This window comes from Scyliorhinus torazame, chromosome 20 (genome assembly GCF_047496885.1).
Source record: "Scyliorhinus torazame isolate Kashiwa2021f chromosome 20, sScyTor2.1, whole genome shotgun sequence".
In the NCBI taxonomy this organism is placed as follows: domain Eukaryota; kingdom Metazoa; phylum Chordata; class Chondrichthyes; order Carcharhiniformes; family Scyliorhinidae; genus Scyliorhinus; species Scyliorhinus torazame.
The window spans coordinates 118,780,927-118,800,950 of NC_092726.1; positions in this window are offsets into that span (position 1 = coordinate 118,780,927).

Genomic DNA, 20,024 nt, shown 5'->3' on the forward strand with positions numbered 1-20,024 from the left:
ACGGTAGCATTGTGGATAGCACAATTGCTTCACAGCTCCATGGTCCCAGGTTCGATTCCGGCTTGGGTCATTGTCTGTGCGGAGTCTGCACGTCCTCCCCGTGTCTGCGTGGGTTTCCTCCGGGTGCTCCGGTTTCCTCCCACAGTCCAATGATGTGCGGGTTAGGTGAATTGGCCAAGGATAAATTGCCCTTAATGTCCAAATTGCCCTTGGTGTTGGGTGGAGTTGTCGAGTTTGGGTAGGGTGCTCTTTCCAAGAGCCGGTGCAGACTCAAAGGGCCGAATGGCCTCCTTCTGCACTGTAAATTCAATGATAATCTATGATTAATCTGGGACAAAGGTTCGGCACAACATCGTGGGACGAAGGGCCTGTTCTGTGCTGCATTTTCTATGTTCTATGTTCTATGACTCACTGGGCTATTGTACAATGCGTATATGAAGGTGTGTTTTACCAGGTGACTATCTGGGGTATTGTACATTGCGCATGTCAGGGGTGTTTGGTGAATTGTGTGGCTGACTGGGCTAAGGCACATTGCGTATGTGAGAGGTGTGTGGTTAACTGGGTGACTGACTGGGCTATGGTTCATTGCGTATGTAAGGGGTGTGTTGTTTACTGTGTGACTGAATGTGATATGGTACATTGCGTATGTTAGGGGTGTGTGGCGGACTGGGTGACTGACTGGGCTATGGTACTTTGCGTATGTGAGAGGTGTGCGGTTTACTGGGTGACTGACTGGGCTATGGTCCATTGCGTAGGTGAGAGGTGTGTGGTTTAATGGGTGACTGACTGGGCTTTGGTACATTACGTATGTGAAGGGTGTGTGGTGTATTGTGTAGCTGACTGGGCAATGGTACATTGAGTATGTGGCAGGTGTCTGGTTTGCTGGGTGTCTGCAGGGCCATGGTACTTTGAGTATGTGAGGGGTATGTGGTGTAATGTGTGGACAACTAGGCTATTGTATATAGCATATTTGAGGGGTGTGTGGTGTATTGTGTGCCTAAGGGCGAGGGTACATTGCGTATGTGAGGGGTGTTGGTGTACTGGGTGACTGATTGGGCTATGGTACATTGCCTATGTGAGGGGTGTGTCGTTTACCGGGTGACTGGCTCGGATATGGTACATTGCGATGTTAGGGGTGCGTTGTTTACTGGGTGACTGACTGCGCAATGGTCCGTTGCGTATGTGAGGGGTATGTGGTTCATTGTATGACTGGTTGGGCTATGGTACATTCCGTATGTGAAGGGTGTGTGGTTTACTGGGTGAGTGACTGGGCTATCGTACATTGCGTATGCGAGACGTGTGAGGTGTATTGTGTGCCTAACTGTGCTATGGTACATTGCACATGTGAGCGGTGTGTCGTGTAATGTGTGTCTGACTGGGCTATGGTTCATTGCGTATCTGACGGGTTTGTGGTTTCCTGGATGGCTGACTGGGCTATGGCTCAATGCGTAAGTGAGGGATGAGTGGTTTGCAGTGTGACTGACTGGGCTGTGGTACATTGCGTATGTCAGGGGTGAGTGGTTTATTGAGTGACTGAGTGGGCTATGGAACATTGCATATGTGAGAGGTGATGTGGTGTACTGGTGACTGACTGGGCTATGGTTCATTGCGTGTGTTAGGGGTGTGAGGTTTACTGGGTGACTGAGTGGGCTGTGGTACATTGCGTATGTGAGATGTGTGTGGTTTACTGTGTGACTGACTGGGCTATGGTACATTGCGTGTGCTAGGTGTGTGAGGTTTAAACATAGAACATAGAACATTACAGCGCAGTACAGGCCCTTCGGCCCTCGATGTTGCGCCGACCTGTGAAACCACGCTAAAGCCCATCTACACTATTCCCTTATTGTCCATATGTCTATCCAATGACCGTTTGAATGCCCTTTCGTTTGGCGAGTTCACTACTGTTGCAGGCAGGGCACTCAACGCCCTTACTATTCTCTGAGTAAAGAACCTATCTCTGACATCTGTCCTATATTTATCCCCCCTCAATTTAAAGATATGTTCCCTCGTCCTCGACATCACCATCCGAGGAAAAAGGCTCACACTGTCCACCCTATCCAATCCTCTGATCATCTTGTATACCTCAATTAAGTCACCTCTTGCCCTTCTTCTCTCTAACGAAAACAGCATCAGGTCCCTCAGCCTTTCCTCATAAGATCTTCCCTCCATATAAGGCAACATTCTTGTAAATCTCCTCTGCACCCTTTCCAATGCTTCCACAGCCTTCCTATAATGCGGCGACCAGAATTGCACGCAATACTCCAAATGCGGTCGCAGCAGAGTGTTGTATAACTGCAACATGACCTCATGGTTCCTAAACTCAATCCCTCTACCAATACAAGCTAACACACCGTACGCCTTCTTAACGACCCTCTCAACCTGGGTGGCAGCTTTCAGGATCTATGCACATGGACACCGAGATCTCTCTGCTCATCCACACTGCCAAGAATCTTACCATTAGACCAGTACTCAGTTTCCTGTTATTCCTTCCAAAATGAATCACCTCACACTTTTCTGCATTATACTCCATTTGCCACCTCTCCGCCCAGCTCTGCAGCTTATCTATGTTCCTCTGTAACTTGTAACATCCTTCCGCACTGTCCACAACTCCACCGACGTTAGTGTCATCTGCAAATTTACTCACCCATCCTTCCACGCCCTCCTCCAGGTCATTTATAAAAATGACAAACAGCAGTGACCCCAAAACAGATCCTTGTGGTACACCACTAGTAACTGGACTCCAGTCTGAACATTTCCCATCAACCACCACCCTTTGTCTTCTTCCAGCTAGCCAATTTCTGATCCAAACTGCTAAATCACCCTGAATCCCATGCCTCTGTATTTTCTGCAGTAGCCTACCATGGCGAACGTTATCAAACGCTTTACTGAAATCCATATACACCACATCAACTGATTTACCCTCATCCACCTGTTTGGTCACCTTCTCAAAGAACTCTATAAGGTTTGTGAGGCACGACCTACTCTTCACAAAACCGTGTTGACTATCTCTAATCAAATTATTCCTTTCCAGATTATTATACATCCTATCTCGTATAAACCTTTGCAATATTTTTCCCACAACAGAAGTAAGGCTCACTGGTCTATAGTTACCGGGGTTATCTCTGCTCCCCTTCTTGAACGAGGGGACAACATTTGCTATCCTCCAGTCTTCTGGGACTATTCCTGTAGACAAAGACGACTTAAAGATCAAGGCCGAAGGCTCAGCAATCTCCTACCTAGCTTCCCAGAGAATCCTAGGATAAATCCCAACTGGCCCAGTTGACTTATCTATTGTCACACTTTCCAGAATTGCTAACACCTCCTCCTTATGAACCTGAAGTCCATCTAGTCTAGTAGCCTGTATCTCGGTATTCTCCTCGACATCACTGTCTGTTTCCTGTGAGAATACTGACGAAAAATATTCATTTAGCACCTCTACTATCTCCTCGGACTCCAAGCACAACTTCCCACTCCTGTCCTTGACTGGCCCTACTCTTACCCTAGTCATTCTTTTATTTCTCACATATCTATAGAAAGCTTTAGTGTTATCCTTGATCCTACCTGCCAAAGACTTCTCATGTCCCCTCCTGGCTCTTCTTAGCTCTCTCTTTAGGTCCTTCCTAGCTAACCTGCAACTCTCGAGCGCCCTAACTGCACCTTCATGTCTCATCTTTACATAAGTCTCCTTCTTCCTCTTGACAAGTGTTTCGACTGCTTTAGTAAACCACGGTTACCTCACTCGACCACTTCCTCCCTGCCTGACAGGTACATACTTATCAAGGACACTCAGTAGCTGTTCCTTGAACAAGCTCCACATTTCCATTGTGCCCATCTCCCGCAATTTTCCTCTCCATCCGATGCATCCTAAGTCTTGCCTCATCGCATCATAATTGCCTTTCCCCCAGATATAATTCTTCCCCGGCGGTATATGCCTATCCCTTTCCATCACTAAAGTAAACGTAATCGAATAGTGGTCATTATCACCAAAGTGCTCACCTACCTCCAAATCTAACACCTGTACTGGTTCATTACCCAGTACCAAATCCAACATGTCCTCGCCTCTCGTTGGCCTATCTACATACTGTGTGAGGAAACCCTCCTGCACACATTGGACAAAAACAGAACCATCTAATGTACTCGAACTATAGCCTTACTGCGCTATGGTACATTGCGTATGTGAGGGGTATGTGGTGTATCGCCTGAATAATTGTGGGATCGTACAATGCGTATGTGAGGGGTGTGTGGTGTATTGTGTGGTTAACCAGCCTATGGTCAATGTACATTGGGTATTATAGGGGAGTGTGGTTTACTGGGTGACTGACTGGACCATGGTGCATTGCGTATGTGAGGGGTGTGCGGTGTACTGGCTGACTTTGACAGGGTAATGGTACATTGCGTATGTGAGGGGTGTGTTGTTTGCTGGGTGACTGACTGGGCTATGCCATTGCGTATGTGAGGGGTGTGTCGTGTATTGTGTGGCAAACTAGGCAATGGTACATTGCGTATGTGAGGGTGTGTGGTTTGCTGAGTGACTGACTGGGCTCTGGTCCATTCCTTATGTGAGTGGTGTGTGGTTTACTGGGTGACTAACTGGGATATGGTACATTGCAAATGTGAGGGCTGTGTGGTGAATTGTGTGGCTAACTGGGCTATGGTACATTGCGTATCTGTGGGGTGTGCGGTGTCCTGGGTGACTGACTGGTCTGTGGTACATTGCGTACGTGAGGGGTGTGTGGTGTATTGTGTGGCTAACTGGGCAATGGTACATTGCGTATGTAAGGGGTGTGTAGTTTGCTGGGTGACTAACTGGGCTATGGTACATTGCGTATGTGAGGGGTGTGTGGTTTGCTGGGTGACTGACGGGGCTTTGGCACATTGTGTATGTGAGGAGTGTGCGGGTTACTGGGTGACTGACTGGGTTTTGGTACATTTTGTATGTGTGGGGTGTGTGGTGTACTGGGTGACTGTATGCGCTATGGTACATTGCGTATGTAAGGGGTATGTGGTGTATCGGCTGACTAAATGTGGGATCGTACAATGCGTATGTGATAGGTGTGTGGTGTATTGTGTGGTTAACCAGCCAATGTTCAATGGTACATTGCGTATGTGAGGGGTGTGTGGTTTACTGGGTGACTGACTGGACTATGGTACATTGCGTATTTGAGGGGTGTGCGGTGTACTGGCTGACTGACAGGACAATGGCACATTGCGTATGTGAGGGGTGTGTGGTTTACTGGGTGACTAATTGGGATATGGTACATTGCGAATATGAAGGGTGTGTGGTTTACTGGGTGACTGTCTGCGTTATGGTACATTGCGTATGTGAGGGGTATGTGGTGTATCGGCTGACTAATTGTGGGATCGTGCAATGCGTATGTGAGGGGTGTGTGGTGTATTGGGTGACTGACTGGTCTATGGTCCATTGTGTATGTGAGGGGTGTGTGGCGTAATGGGTGACTAATTGGACGATCTTACATTGCGCATTTGAGGGGGGGGTGTACAGGATGACTGAATGGGCGATGGTACATTGCGTATGTGAGTGGTGTGTGGTTTATTGTCTCTAACTGTGCAATCGTACATTGCGTAGGTGAGCGGTATGTGGTTTACTGGATGACTGACTGGGCAATGGTACATTGCGTATGTGTGGGGTATGTGGTGTACTGGGTGACTGTCTGAGCTATGGTTCATGGCGTGTGTGCGGGATTTGTGTTTTTTCTGGCTGACAGACTGGGCTACAGTACATTGCGCATGCGAGGGGTGTGTGGTGTACCGGGTGACTGACTGGTCGATGTCCCATTGCTTATGTCAGGGGTGTGTGTGTATTGTGTGGCGAACTGGGCAATGGTACATTGCGTATGTAAGGGGTGTGTGGTTTTCTGGGTGACTGACTGGGCAATGGTACATTATCATAAAATTTACAACGCAGAAGGAGGCCATTCGGGCCATCGAGTCTGCACTGGCTCATGGAAAGAGCACCCAACCCAAGGTCAGCACCTCCACCCTATTATCATAACCCAGTAACCCCACCCAACACTAAGGGCAATTTTGGACACTAAGGGCAATTTATCATGGCCAATCCACCTAACCTGCACATCTTTGGACTGTGGGAGGAAACCGGAGCACCCGGAGGAAACCCACGCACACACGGGGAGGATGTGCGGACCGTGCACAGACAGTGACCCAAGCAGGAATCGAACCTGGGACCCTGGTGCTGTGAAGCAATTGTGCTATTCACAATGCTACCGTGCTGCCCTACACATTGCGTACGTGAGGGGTGTGTGGTGTACTAGGTGACTGACTGTGCTGAGGTACATTGCGTATGTGAGGGGTTTGTGGTTTCCAGAGTGACTGACTGGGCTATGGTACACTGTGTGTATGAGGGGTGCGTGGTTTGCTGGGTGACTGACTGGGCTTTGGTACATTGTCTATGTGAGGAGTGTGCGGTTTACTGGGTGAATGACTGGGCTATGGTACATTGCGTAAGTGAGGGGTGCGTGGTTTTCTGTGTGGCTGTCTGGGCTATGGTACATTGCTTATGTGAGGGGTGTGTGGTGTATTGTCTGGCTGACTGGGCAATGGCACATTGTGTATGTGAGGGCTGTGCGGTTTCCTAGGTTACTGACTGGGCTGTGGTAAATTGCGTGCGTGAAGGGTGTGTGTGGTTTACTGGGTGACTGACTGCGCTATGGTACATTGCGTATGTGAGTGGTGTGCTGTTTTCTGTGTGGCTGTCTGGACTCCGGTACATTGCTTATGTGAGGGGAGTGTGGTTTACTGAGTGACTGACTGGGCAATGGGACTTTGCGTATATGAGGGGTGTGTGCTGTATTTTGTGGCTACTGGGCTATGGTACATTGCGTATGTGAGGGGTGTGTGGTGTATTTTGTGGCTGACTGGGCTGTGCTTTATTGCTAATGTGAGGGGTGTGTGATTTACTGAGTGATTGACGGGCACATTGCGTATGTGAAGGGTGTATGGTTTGCTGGTTGGCTTCCTGGGCTATGGTACATTGAGCCTGTGAGGGCTGGTGTGGTTTTCTGGGTGGCTGCCTGGGCAATGGTACATTGCGTATGTGAAGGGTGTGTGGTTTACTGGGTGACTGACTGGGCTATGGTACATAGCATGTGTGGGTGGTGAGTGGTGTATTGTGTGGCTAACTGAGCGATGGTCATTGCATATGTGAGGGGTGTGTGCTGTACTGGGTGACTGATTGGGCTTTCGTCCATTGCGTATGTGAGGGGTATGTGGTGTACTGGGTGACTGACTGGGGTATGGCACATTGCGTCCGTTAAGAGTGTGTGGTTTAATGAGTGACGGATTGGGATATGGTACCTTGCGCATGTGAGGGGTGTGTGGTATTGTGTGGCTAACTGAGCGATGGTACATTGCATATGCGAGGGGTGTGAGTTTTATTGGGTGACTGACTTGGCTATGGTATATAGCATGTGTGAGTGGTGTGTGGTGTATTCTGTGGCTAACTGAGCGATGGTACATTGCGTTTGTGAGGGGTGTGTGATTTACTGGGTGACTGACTGTGCTGCAGTACATTGCGTATGTGAGGGGTGCGTGGTTTACAGGGTGACTGACTCGGTAAGGTACATTGTGCGTGTGAGGGGTGTGTGGTCTATTGTGTGGCTGACCAGGCTATGGTTCATTGCGTCTGTAATGGGTGTGTGGTGAATTGTGTCGCTAACTGAACGATGGTACATTGCATATGAGATGGGTGTGTGGTGTACTGGGTGACTGACTGGGCTGTGGCACATTGCGTGTGTGAGGGGTGTGTGGTTTACTGGGTGACTGACTGGGCTGTGGCACATTGCGTTTGTGAGGGGTGTGTGATTTACTGGGTAACTGACTGTGCTGCAGTACATTTCGTATGTGAGGGGTGCGTGGTTTACAGGGTGGCTGACTCGGTAAGGTACATTGTGTGTGTGAGGGGTATGTGGTCTATTGTGTGGCTGACTGGGCTATGGTTCATTGCGTTTGTAATGGGTGTGTGGTGAATTGTGCCGCTAACTAAACGATGGTACATTGCATATGTGATGGGTGTGTGGTGTACTGGGTGACTGACTGTGCTGCAGTACATTGCGTATGTGAGGGGTGCGTGGTTTACAGGGTGACTGACTGGGCAATGGGACTTTGCGTATGTGAGGGGTGTGTGCTGTATTGTGTGGCTTACTGGGCTATGGTACAGTGCTTATGTGATGGGTGTGTGAATTACTGAGTGACTGACTGGCACATTGCGTATGTGAAGGGTGTATGGTTTGCTGGTTGGCTTCCTGGGCTATGGTACATTGAGCCTGTGAGGGCTGGTGTGGTTTTCTGGGTGGCTGCCTGGGCAATGGTACATTGCGTATGTAAAGGGTGTGTGGTTTACTGGGTGACTGACATGGCTATGTTACATAGCATGTGTGGGTGGTGTATTGTGTGGCTAACTGAGCGATGGTACATTGCGTTTGTGAGGAGTGTGTGGTTTACTGGGTGACTGACTGTTCTGCAGTACATTCCGTATGTGAGGGTTGCGTGGTTTACAGGGTGACTGACTCGGTAAGGTGCATTGCGTGTGTGAGGGGTGTGTGGTGAATTGAGTGGCTAACTGAGCGATGGTACTTTGTATATGTGAGGGGTGTGTGGTGTACTGGGTGACTGACTGGGCTGTGGCACATTGCGTGTGTAAGGGGGGTGTAGTTTACTGGGTGACTGATTGGGCTATGGTACATTGCGTCTGTGAGGGGTGTGTGATGTACTGGGTGACTGACTCGGCTATGGCATATTGCGTGTGTGAGGTGTGTGTGGTTTACTGGGTGGCTGCCTGGGCAATGGAACATTGCGTATGTGAAGGGTGTGTGGTTTACTGGGTGAATGGCTGGGCTATGGTACATTGCGTATGTGAGGGGTGTGTGGTTTGCTGGGTGACTGACTGGGATTTGGTACATTGTGTATGTGAGGGATGTGTGGTTTTCTGGGTGACTGACTGGGCTATGGTACTTTGCGTATGTGAGGGGTGTGTTGTTTACTGAGTGTGAGATGAGATGTGTCGATGATTTCGCTCACATTGACCACCCAAGTGAAGTTATTTACCTCCTTGCCACACTGCCGCCATGTTGGCGAAGCCGTGCGCTGGACATTAATATCCCGCAGAATCGGAACCACTTCCCTTTGTACGGTCAGTACAAAGACTTACTGTGTCCTCCTACTTAAACTGACATCTAAAGTGTAACATCTGAACCATATAGGGCTGCACGGTAGCACAGTGGTTAGCACAATTGCTTCACAGCTCCAGGGTCCCAAGTTCGATTCCGGCTTGGGTCACTGTCTGTGCGGAGTCTGCACATCCTCCCCGTGTGTGCGTGTGTTTCCTCCGGGTGCTCCGGTTTCCTCCCACAGTCCAAAGATGTGCCGGTTTGGTGGATTGGCCATGATAAATTGCCCCCAGTGTCCAGAATTGCCCTTAGTGTTGGGTGGGGCCACTGGGTTATGGGGATAGGGTGGATGTGTTGACCTTGGGTAGGGTGCTCTTTCCAAGAGCAGCTGCAGACTCCATGTGCCGAATGCCCTCCTTCTGCACTGTAAATTCTATGATAATCTATGATTCTAAACATTTATCCTGTTTGACCCTCCATGCCATTGCACACAGTCGGTGGTGTTGACAATATTGGATGAAGAACAGCTAACCAAGTTATACATACACACTGTGAAGCACAAAAATAATGATTGTACCCTCATGATGGTGGTGGTATGAAGGGGCATTACTGTGGGTATGGAGTCACACAGAGGTCAGACTGGGTAAGGATGGCAGACTTCCTTCCCTAAAGGACATCAGTAAACTATATTGATGATTACAACAGTCAATGATAGTTTCTGAGGCAATGGGGCTCCTGGAATCAGAGCCCGCTCACCTCTCCCATCAACCATGGCGCCTTCCCATTCAATCGCAGAAGGTGTAACACCTGCCCCTGTAGCTCTTCCATGCTTAACATCCCAGGCCCAAAACACTCATTCCAGGTTAAGCACCGTTTCACTTGCATCTCTTCCAATTTGTTCTACTGCGTGCGCTGCTCCCAATGTGGTCTTCTCTCTCAGAGAGACGAAACGCAGACTGGGTGGTCGCTTTGCTGAGCACCTTCGATCTGTGCGCATTCAGGACCCTGACGTCTCTGTTGCTTGCCATTTTACAAGACCCTGCTCCCATGCCCACATGTCTGTTCTTGGCCTCCTGCAATGTTCCAGTGAAGCTCAACGCAAACTGGAGGAACAACATCTTATCTTCCGGTTCGGCACGCTACAGCTTTCCGGTCTCAACATTGAATTCAACAACATCAGATGATCAGCTCTACCCCACCTCGACCCATTTGTTTTCATTTCATTTTAACTGTCTTTTACCACTTCTTTCTTTCCTAATATTCATTTAATCCCCCCCCCACCCACCAAATCTTATCCACCTTTCCTTCACCGTGTCCTCTTTGCTTCCCCGTCCCCCTCCCCCACATCTACAGTTCACCCTCTGATGTTAGTTTCCCCGCAGTTTGACCTTTCACACCTTTTGTTCTCTCTGGGGACTGCCATTAGCGCTCTTTCCCCTTGGTTTCTGTGGCCATTATCACCCGGTTTCCCTGGGTTTCTGTGGCTATGACGCATCTTTCATTGTCACTCCATAGTATAAATACTTCCCACTTTCTCTGTCTGTTAGCTCTGACAAAGAGTAATCGGACTCGAAACGCTCCATCTTTTCTCTCCCGACAGATGCTGCCAGACTTGCTGAGATTTTCTAGCATTTTCTCTTTCGGCCCCTCACGGTCCACGTGACCAATTCGGGACCTATTGTATGTGAGCACGCGAATCACAACATAAGAACATAAGAACGAGGAGCAGGAGTAGTCCATCTGGCCCCACGAGCCTGCTCCACCATTCAATGAGATCATGGCTGATCTTTTGTGGACTCAGCTCCACTCTCCGGCTCGAACACCACCATGACCCTTAATCCCTTTATTCTTCAAAAAACTATCTATATCTTAAAAACATTTAATGAAGGAGCCTCAACTGCTTCACTGGGCAGGGAATTCCGTAGATTCACAACCCTTTGGGTGAAGAAGTTCCTCCAAAACTCAGTCCTTAATCTACTTCCCCTTATTTTGAGGCTATGCCCCCTAGTTCTGCTTTCACCCGCCAGTGGACACAAGCTGCCCGCATCTATCCTATATATTCCCGACAACCAATGGGGGAAAAGCGCGGTTCGCTGGGAGCAGGAGGCGGGCAGTGGGGACCTGGGTGTTGCAGAATGAAAACGTCTTCAGTTTTCTGAGTGGCCAGTCCCCAACGTCCCTGTGTTGAAGCCTGATCACTTTGTCAGAATCTGTGGGCACAATAAGCTTCCGATTAACCAGCTGCCCAAATTACTAAGTGTCCAATTCCCCAGACAAAAGATCTTTGTGCGGCGTTGGTGGTTGGCCCTCAGGTTTACATAGTTTGTCTTAAGTCACGCTTCTTTACTATTGGAACAGGACGAGGATTCCGGGAATAATGATGCAATTAATAAACACAACAGCCTTTTTAATCCTTCGGATTAACTTTGGGAATCTGTTCGACCTGCGCAATGTTTCAAGGCACAATGGAAACACTGTTCCAACGCGTCCCAAAGGCTGTAGTCTACCTCGATGATGTTTCAGTGAGAGGAACAACACAGAAAAACACTTGGTCAATTCAGAAGAGGCAGTGAGATGATTCAAAGATGCTGGCATCGGATTGAAGTGCGCAAAGTGTAGTTTCCAGGCCAGTGAGGTCACACACTTAGGATTCAAAGTAGCCTCAAAAGGCCTGCACAGTCTGAGGACAAGGAGAGGGACCGTAAGGAAGAGCTGCCACCCAATAATGTGTCGATGGTAGCCACGATGTGGAGATGCCGGCGTTGGACTGGGGTGAGCACTGTAAGAAGACTTACAACACCGGGTTAAAGTCCAACAGGTTTGTTTCGATGAATTCACCTGAGGAAGGAGCAGCGCTCCGAATGCTAGTGACATCGAAACAAACCAGATGGACTTTAACCTGATGTTGTAAGACTTCTTACCAAATACTGTGGCATAAATAAAATGGTTTTAGGGATTGTAAACTGCTGTGGTCAGTTCATCCGCAATCTGACCCGCACATTGGCTGCCCGACAGCTCCTGTTAAATACACACCAGTTCAGGCATTGGAAAGAACCACAAGAACATGATTTACACCACGTCCAGCAGGTCCGACGGTCACCAAGCCTGTGCACTTTGATCCCAGTAAACTGATCAGCCTGTCCTGCGGCACTTCGCCTTATTGAATAGGTGTGGTCCTGTCTCATGGGATGGAGGATGACTCAGAGAGACCGAGTGCCTTTGTCCCCCGAACTGTCAGCGACTCCGAATGGAAGTGTGCACAGATTGACAGAAGACGGCCTCGCTGTAAATAATGCTGTGAATAAATTCCACCAGTACATGCAGGGCCGTGCTTTAACCATCCAGCAGACTCTCAGTCACTGCTGGGGCTCCTGGGTGAAGACAAGCCAATTCCTACAATTGCCTCAGTCAGGGTCCGGCGGTGGATTGGTGTTGGCGGCCTCCAGCTCCATTGCCCAGCAGCAGCCGGGGATGCAAATCACAAACACCGATGTCCAGAGTGGGCTCCAGCTCCCAAATGTTTGACATCCAATCCGCCCAGCAGGAGATTGTCCGGCTGGGAGACTATACAGCCACCCCCTGGTCTCATTCGTCCAGATGAAGAACTGGACTCACCGCGATCCGGTCCTTTCCAGGGACAAGCGAATGATCCTCACCGGATGGCATCCAGACAATTCAGACCAGATAAGGCCCCACCTCATCAGAAAACATGAACTGCGTTGTGAGGACAGGGTCTTCCTCTGGCCTTCCGGGAGGGGATTCAAACCCCAGCGAGGCAGCCACTGCTGCAGGGGGTATACAGTGTACAATTTGGCCACACAGAGATGGGAATGTTGACCAGGAACTGCAGGGGTTAAACAGAGCACACGCTGGCCACACAGAGATGGGAATGTTGACCAGGAGCTGCAGGGGTTATACAGAGCACACTCTGGCCACACTGAGATAAGAATGTTGACCAGGAGCAGGGGTTATACAGAGCACACCGTGGCCACAGAGAGAAGGGAATGTTGACCAGGAGCTGCAGGGGTTATACAGAGAACACCCTGGCCACACAGTGATGGTAATGTTGACCAGGAGCTGCAGGAGTTATTCAGAGCACACCCTGGCCACACAGAGATGGGAATGTTGACCAGGAGCTGAAATGAATTGCCAGGCAGACTGCCCAGTTTTAGACATGGTGGAATTGCCAGACAGTCGGTCCCGTATCAGACATTGTGGAATTGCCAGGCAGACGGTCCAGTGTCAGACATGGTGGAATTGACAGGCAGACGCTCCAGTGTCAGACATGGTTGAATTGCCAGGCAGACGGTCCAGTGTCAGACATGGTGGAATTACAAGGCAGACGGTCCAGTGTCTGACATGGCGGAATTACAAGGCAGACGTCCAGTGTCAGACATGGTACAATTGTCAGGCAGACAGTCCAGTGTCAGACATGGTACAATTGTCAGGCAGACAGTCCAGTTTCAGACATGGTGTAATTACGAGTCAGACGTTCCAGTTTCAGGCATGGTTGAATTGACAAGAAGACGGTCCAGTGTCAGACATGGTGGAATTGCCATGCAGACAGTCCAGTGTCAGACATAGTGTAATTTCCAGGCAGACGGTCCAGTGTCAGACATGGTGGAATTGTCCGGCAGAGAGTCCAGTTTCAGACATGGTGGAATTGCGAGGCAGGCGGTCCAGTGTCAGACAGGGTGAAATTGCCAAGCAGACGGTCCAATGTCAGAAATGGTGGAATTGCCAGACAGACTGTCCAGTGTCAGACATGGTGGAATTACGAGGCAGACGGTCCAGTGTCAGACAAGGTGGAATTGCCAGGCAGAAAGTCCAGTGTAAGTCATAGGGAAATTTCCAGGCAGACGGTGCAGTGTCAGACATGGTGGAATTGCCAGGCAGACGGTCCACTGTCCAACATGGTGGAATTACAAGGCAGACAGTCCAGTGTCAGACATGGTGGAATTGTCCGGCAGAGAGTCCAGTGTCAGACATGGTGGAATTGCCAAGCAGACGGTCCAATGTCAGAAATGGTGGAATTGCCAGACAGACTGTCCAGTGTCAGACATGGTGGAATTGCCAGGCAGAAAGTCCAGTGTAAGTCATAGGGAAATTTCCAGGCAGACGGTGCAGTGTCAGACATGGTGGAATTGCCAGGCAGACGGTCCACTGTCCAACATGGTGGAATTACAAGGCAGACAGTCCAGTGTCAGACATGGTGTAATGATAAGGTAACTGTCCAGTGTCAGACATGGTGGAATTGTCAGGCAGACGGTCCACTGTCCAACATGGTGGAATTACAAGGCAGACGGTCCACTGTCAGACATGCTGGAATTGCGAGGCAGATGGTCCATCGTCAGACATGATGGAATTACAAGGCAGGCGGTCCAGTGTCAGACATTGTGGAATTGCCAGGCAGACGGTCCAGTGTCAGACATGGTGGAATTACAAGGCAGGCGGTCCAGTGTCAGACATGGTGGAATTGCCAGTGTCCAGTATCAGGCATGGTGGAATTACAATGCAGACGGCCCAGTGTCAGACATGGTGGAATTGCCAGGCAGACGGTCCAGTGTCAGACATGGTGGAATTACAAGGCAGGCTGCCCAGTATCAGACATGGTGGAATTACAATGCAGACGGTCCAGTGTCAGACATGGTGGACTTGCTAGACAAACTGTCCACTGTCAGACATCGTAGAATGTCCAGTGTTAGACATGGTGGAATTGCGAGACTGACAGTCCCGTGTCAGACATCGTCGAATTGCCAGGCGGACGGTCCAGTGTCAGACATGGCGGAATTACTAGGCAGACGGTCCAGTGTCAGGCATGGTGGAATTACAAGGCAGGCAGTCCCCTCTCAGACATGGTGGAATTGACAGGCAGACGGTCCAGTGTCAGACATGGTGGAATTGCCAATCAGACGGCCCATTGTCAGACATGGTGTAATTACAAGGCAGACAGTCCAGTGTCAGACATGGTGGAATTGTCAGGCAGACGGTCCAGTGCCAAACAGCTGGAATTACAAGGCAGACGGTCCAGTGTCTGACTTGGTAGAATTACGAGGCAGACGGTCCAGTGGCAGACATGGTGGAATTGCCAGGCAGACGGTCCAGTGTCAGACATAGTGGAATTACAAGGCAGACTGTCTAGTGTCAGACATGGTGGAACTGCCAGGCAAGACCCCAGTGACAGACTTGGTGGTATTACTAGGCAGAAGGTACAGTGTCAGACAGGGTGGAATTGCCAGGCAGACGGTCCAGTGTCAGACATGGTGGAATTGACAGGCAGACGCTCCAGTGTCAGACATGGTTGAATTGCCAGGCAGACGGTCCAGTGTCAGACATGGTGGAATTACAAGGCAGACGGTCCAGTGTCTGACATGGCGGAATTACAAGGCAGACGTCCAGTGTCTGACATGGTACAATTGTCAGGCAGACAGTCCAGTGTCAGACATGGTACAATTGTCAGGCAGACAGTCCAGTTTCAGACATGGTGTAATTACGAGTCAGACGTTCCAGTTTCAGGCATGGTTGAATTGACAAGAAGAAGGTCCAGTGTCAAACATGGTGGAATTGCCATGCAGACAGTCCAGTGTCAGACATAGTGTAATTTCCAGGCAGACGGTCCAGTGTCAGACATGGTGGAATTGCCAGTGTCCAGTATCAGACATTGTGGAATTACGATGCAGACGGACCAGTGACAGACATGGTGGAATTGCCGGCCAGGCGGTCCAGTGTCAGACATGGTGGAATTACAAGGCAGTTGGCCCAGTGTCAGACTTGGTGGAATTGCCAGGCAGACTGTCCAGGATCTGAAACGGTGGAATTAGAAGGCAGACTTTCCCTGTCAGACATTTTTGAAATACAAGGCAGACGGTCCAGTGTCAGACTTGTTGGAATTGCCAGGCAGACGGTCCAGTGTCAGACATGGTGGAATTACAAATAGACGGTCCAGTGTCAGACATGGTGGAATTACGAGGCAGACGGTCCAGTGTCAGACATGGTGGAATTGCCAAGCAGACGGTCCAATGTCAGAAATGGTGGAATTGCCAGACAGACTGTCCAGTGTCAGACATGGTGGAATTACGAGGCAGACGGTCCAGTGTCAGACATGGTGGAATTGCCAGGCAGAAAGTCCAGTGTAAGTCATAGGGAAATTTCCAGGCAGACAGTGCAGTGTCAGACATGGTGGAATTGCCAGGCAGACGATCTAGTGTCAGACATGGTGGAATTGTCCGGCAGAGAGTCCAGTGTCAGACATGGTGGAATTGCCAAGCAGACGGTCCAATGTCAGAAATGGTGGAATTGCCAGACAGACTGTCCAGTGTCAGACATGGTGGAATTGCCAGGCAGAAAGTCCAGTGTAAGTCATTGGGAAATTTCCAGGCAGACGGTGCAGTGTCAGACATGGTGGAATTGCCAGGCAGACAGTCCAGTGTCAGACATGGTGGAATTGCCAGGCAGACAGTCCAGTGTCAGACATGGTGGAATTGCCAGGCAGACGGTCCACTGTCCAACATGGTGGAATTACAAGGCAGACAGTCCAGTGTCAGACATGGTGTAATGATAAGGTAACTGTCCAGTGTCAGACATGGTGGAATTGTCAGGCAGACGGTCCACTGTCCAACATGGTGGAATTACAAGGCAGACGGTCCACTGTCAGATATGCTGGAATTGCGAGGCAGATGGTCCATCGTCAGACATGATGGAATTACAAGGCAGGCGGTCCAGTGTCAGACATTGTGGAATTGCCAGGCAGACGGTCCAGTGTCAGACATGGTGGAATTACAAGGCAGGCTGCCCTGTATCAGACATGGTGGAATTACAATGCAGACGGTCCAGTGTCAGACATGGTGGACTTGCTAGACAAACTGTCCACTGTCAGACATCGTAGAATGTCCAGTGTTAGACATGGTGGAATTGCGAGACTGACAGTCCCGTGTCAGACATCGTCGAATTGCCAGGCGGACGGTCCAGTGTCAGACATGGCGGAATTACTAGGCAGACGGTCCAGTGTCAGGCATGGTGCAATTACAAGGCAGGCAGTCCCCTCTCAGACATGGTGGAATTGACAGGCAGACGGTCCAGTATCAGACATGGTGGAATTGCCAATCAGACGGCCCATTGTCAGACATGGTGTAATTACAAGGCAGACAGTCCAGTGTCAGACATGGTGGAATTGTCAGGCAGACGGTCCAGTGCCAAACAGCTGGAATTACAAGGCAGACGGTCCAGTGTCTGACTTGGTAGAATTACGAGGCAGACGGTCCAGTGGCAGACATGGTGGAATTGCCAGGCAGACGGTCCAGTGTCAGACATAGTGGAATTACAAGGCAGACTGTCTAGTGTCAGACATGGTGGAACTGCCAGGCAAGAGCCCAGTGTCAGACTTGGTGGTATTACAAGGCAGAAGATACAGTGTCAGACATGGTGGAATTGCCAGGCAGACGGTCCAGTGTCAGACATGGTGGAATTGACAGGCAGACGCTCCAGTGTCAGACATGGTGGAATTGACAGGCAGACGGTCCAGTGTCAGACATGGTGGAATTGCCAATCAGACGGCCCAGTGTCAGACATGGTGTAATTATAAGGCAGACAGTCCAGTGTCAGACATGCTGGAATTGTCAGGCAGACGGTCCAGTGTCAAACAGCTGGAATTACAAGGCAGACGGTCCAGTGTCTGACATGGTAGAATTACGAGGCAGACGGTCCAGTGGCAGACATGGTGGAATTGCCGGGCAGACGGTCCAGTGTCAGACATGGTGGAAAATGCGTGGCGGACGGCCCAGTGTCAGACATGGTGGAATTACAAGGCAGGCGGTCCAGTGTCAGACATGGTGGAATTGCCAAGCAGACGGTCCAGTGTCAGACATAGTGGAATTGCCAAGCAGACGGTCCTGTGTCAGACATAGTGGAATTACAAGGCAGACTGTCTAGTGTCAGACATTGTGGAACTGCCATGCAAGAGCCCAGTGTCAGACTTGGTGGTATTACAAGGCAGAAGGTACAGTGTCAGACATGGTGGAATTGCCAGGCAGACGGTCCAGTGTCAGACTTGGTGGAATTGACAGGCAGACGCTCCTGTGTCAGACATGGTGGAATTGACAGGCAGACGGTCCAGTGTCAGACATGGTTGAATTGCCCGGCAGACGGTCCAGTGTCAGACATGGTGGAATTACAAGGCAGACGGTCCAGTGTCTGACATGGTGGAATTGCCAGGCAGACGTCCAGTGTCAGACATGGTACAATTGTCAGGCAGACAGTCCAGTTTCAGACATGGTGTAATTACGAGTCAGACAGTCCAGTTTCAGGCATGGTTGAATTAACAAGAAGACGGTCCAGTGTCAGACATGGTGGAATTTCCAGGCAGACGGTCCAGTGTCAGACTAGGTGGAATTGCCAGGCAGACAGTCCAGTGTCAGACATGGTGGAATTGCCAGGCAGACGGTCCAGTGTCAGACATGGTGAAATTGCAAGGCAGACAGTCCAGTGTCAGACATAGTGGAATTTCCAGGCAGACGGTCCAGTGTCAGGCATGGTAGAATTACAAGGCAGGCGGTCCAGTGTCAGACATGGTGGAATTGCCAGTGTCCAGTGTCAGACATGGTGCAATTACAATGCAGACGGTCCAGTATCAGACATGGTGGAATTGCCAGGCAGACAGTCCAGTGTTAGATATGGTGGTAATGTCAGACACACAGTCCCGTGTCAGACATCGTTCAATTGCCAGGCGCACTGTCCAGTGTCAGACATGGTGGAATTGCTCGGAAGATGGTCCAGTCTCAGACATGGTGGAATTGCCAGACAGTCGGTCCCGTGTTAGACATCGTGGAATTGCCATGCGGAGGTCCAGTGTCAGACATGGTGGAATTGCTAGGCAGATGGTCCAGTCTCACACACGGTGGAATTACAAGGCTGACGTTCCAGTGTCAGACATGCTGGAATTGCCAGACAGACGGTCCAGTGTCAGACATGCTGGAATTGCCAGGCAGACGGCCCAGTGTCAGACATGCTGGAATTACAAGGCAGACGGTCCAGTGTCAGACATGGTGGTATTGCCAGGCAGACGGTCCAGTGTCAGACAGGGTGGAATTACAAGTCAGACGGTCCAGTGTCAGACATGGTGGAATTGCCAGGCAGACGGTCCTGTGTCAGACATGGTGGAATTAGAAGGCAGACGGTCCAGTGTCAGACATGATGGAATTGCCAGGCAGGCGGTCCAGTGTCAGACATGTTGGAATTGCCAGGCAGACGGTCCAGTGACAGACATGGTGTAATGATAAGGTAACTGTCCAGTGTCAGAAGTGGTGGAATTGTCAGGCAGACGGTCCACTGTCCAACGTGGTGGAATTACAAGGCAGACGGTCCACTGTCAGACATGCTGGAATTGCGAGGCAGATGGTCCATAGTCAGACATGATGGAATTACAAGTCAGGCGGTCCAGTGTCAGACATTGTGGAATTGCCAGGCAAGAGCCCAGTGACAGACATGGTGGAATTGACAGGCAGGCGGTCCAGTGACAGACATGGTGGAAGTACAAGGCTGAGGGTCCAGTGTCAGACATGGTGGAATTGAAAGACAGACGGCCCAGTGTCGGACATGGTGGAATTGTCAGGCAGACGGTCCACTGTCAGACATGGTGGAATTGAAAGACAGACGGCCCAGTGTCAGACATGGTGGAATTGTCAGGCAGACGGTCCACTGTCAGACATGGTGGAATTACAAGGCAGGCGGTCCAGTGTCAGATATGGTGGAATTGCCAGGCAGGCGGTCCAGTGTCAGACATGGTGGAATTACAAGGCAGGCGGTCCAGTGTCAGACATGGTGGAATTGACAGGCAGGCGGTCCAGTTTCAGACATGGTGGAATTACAACGCAGACAGTCCAGTGT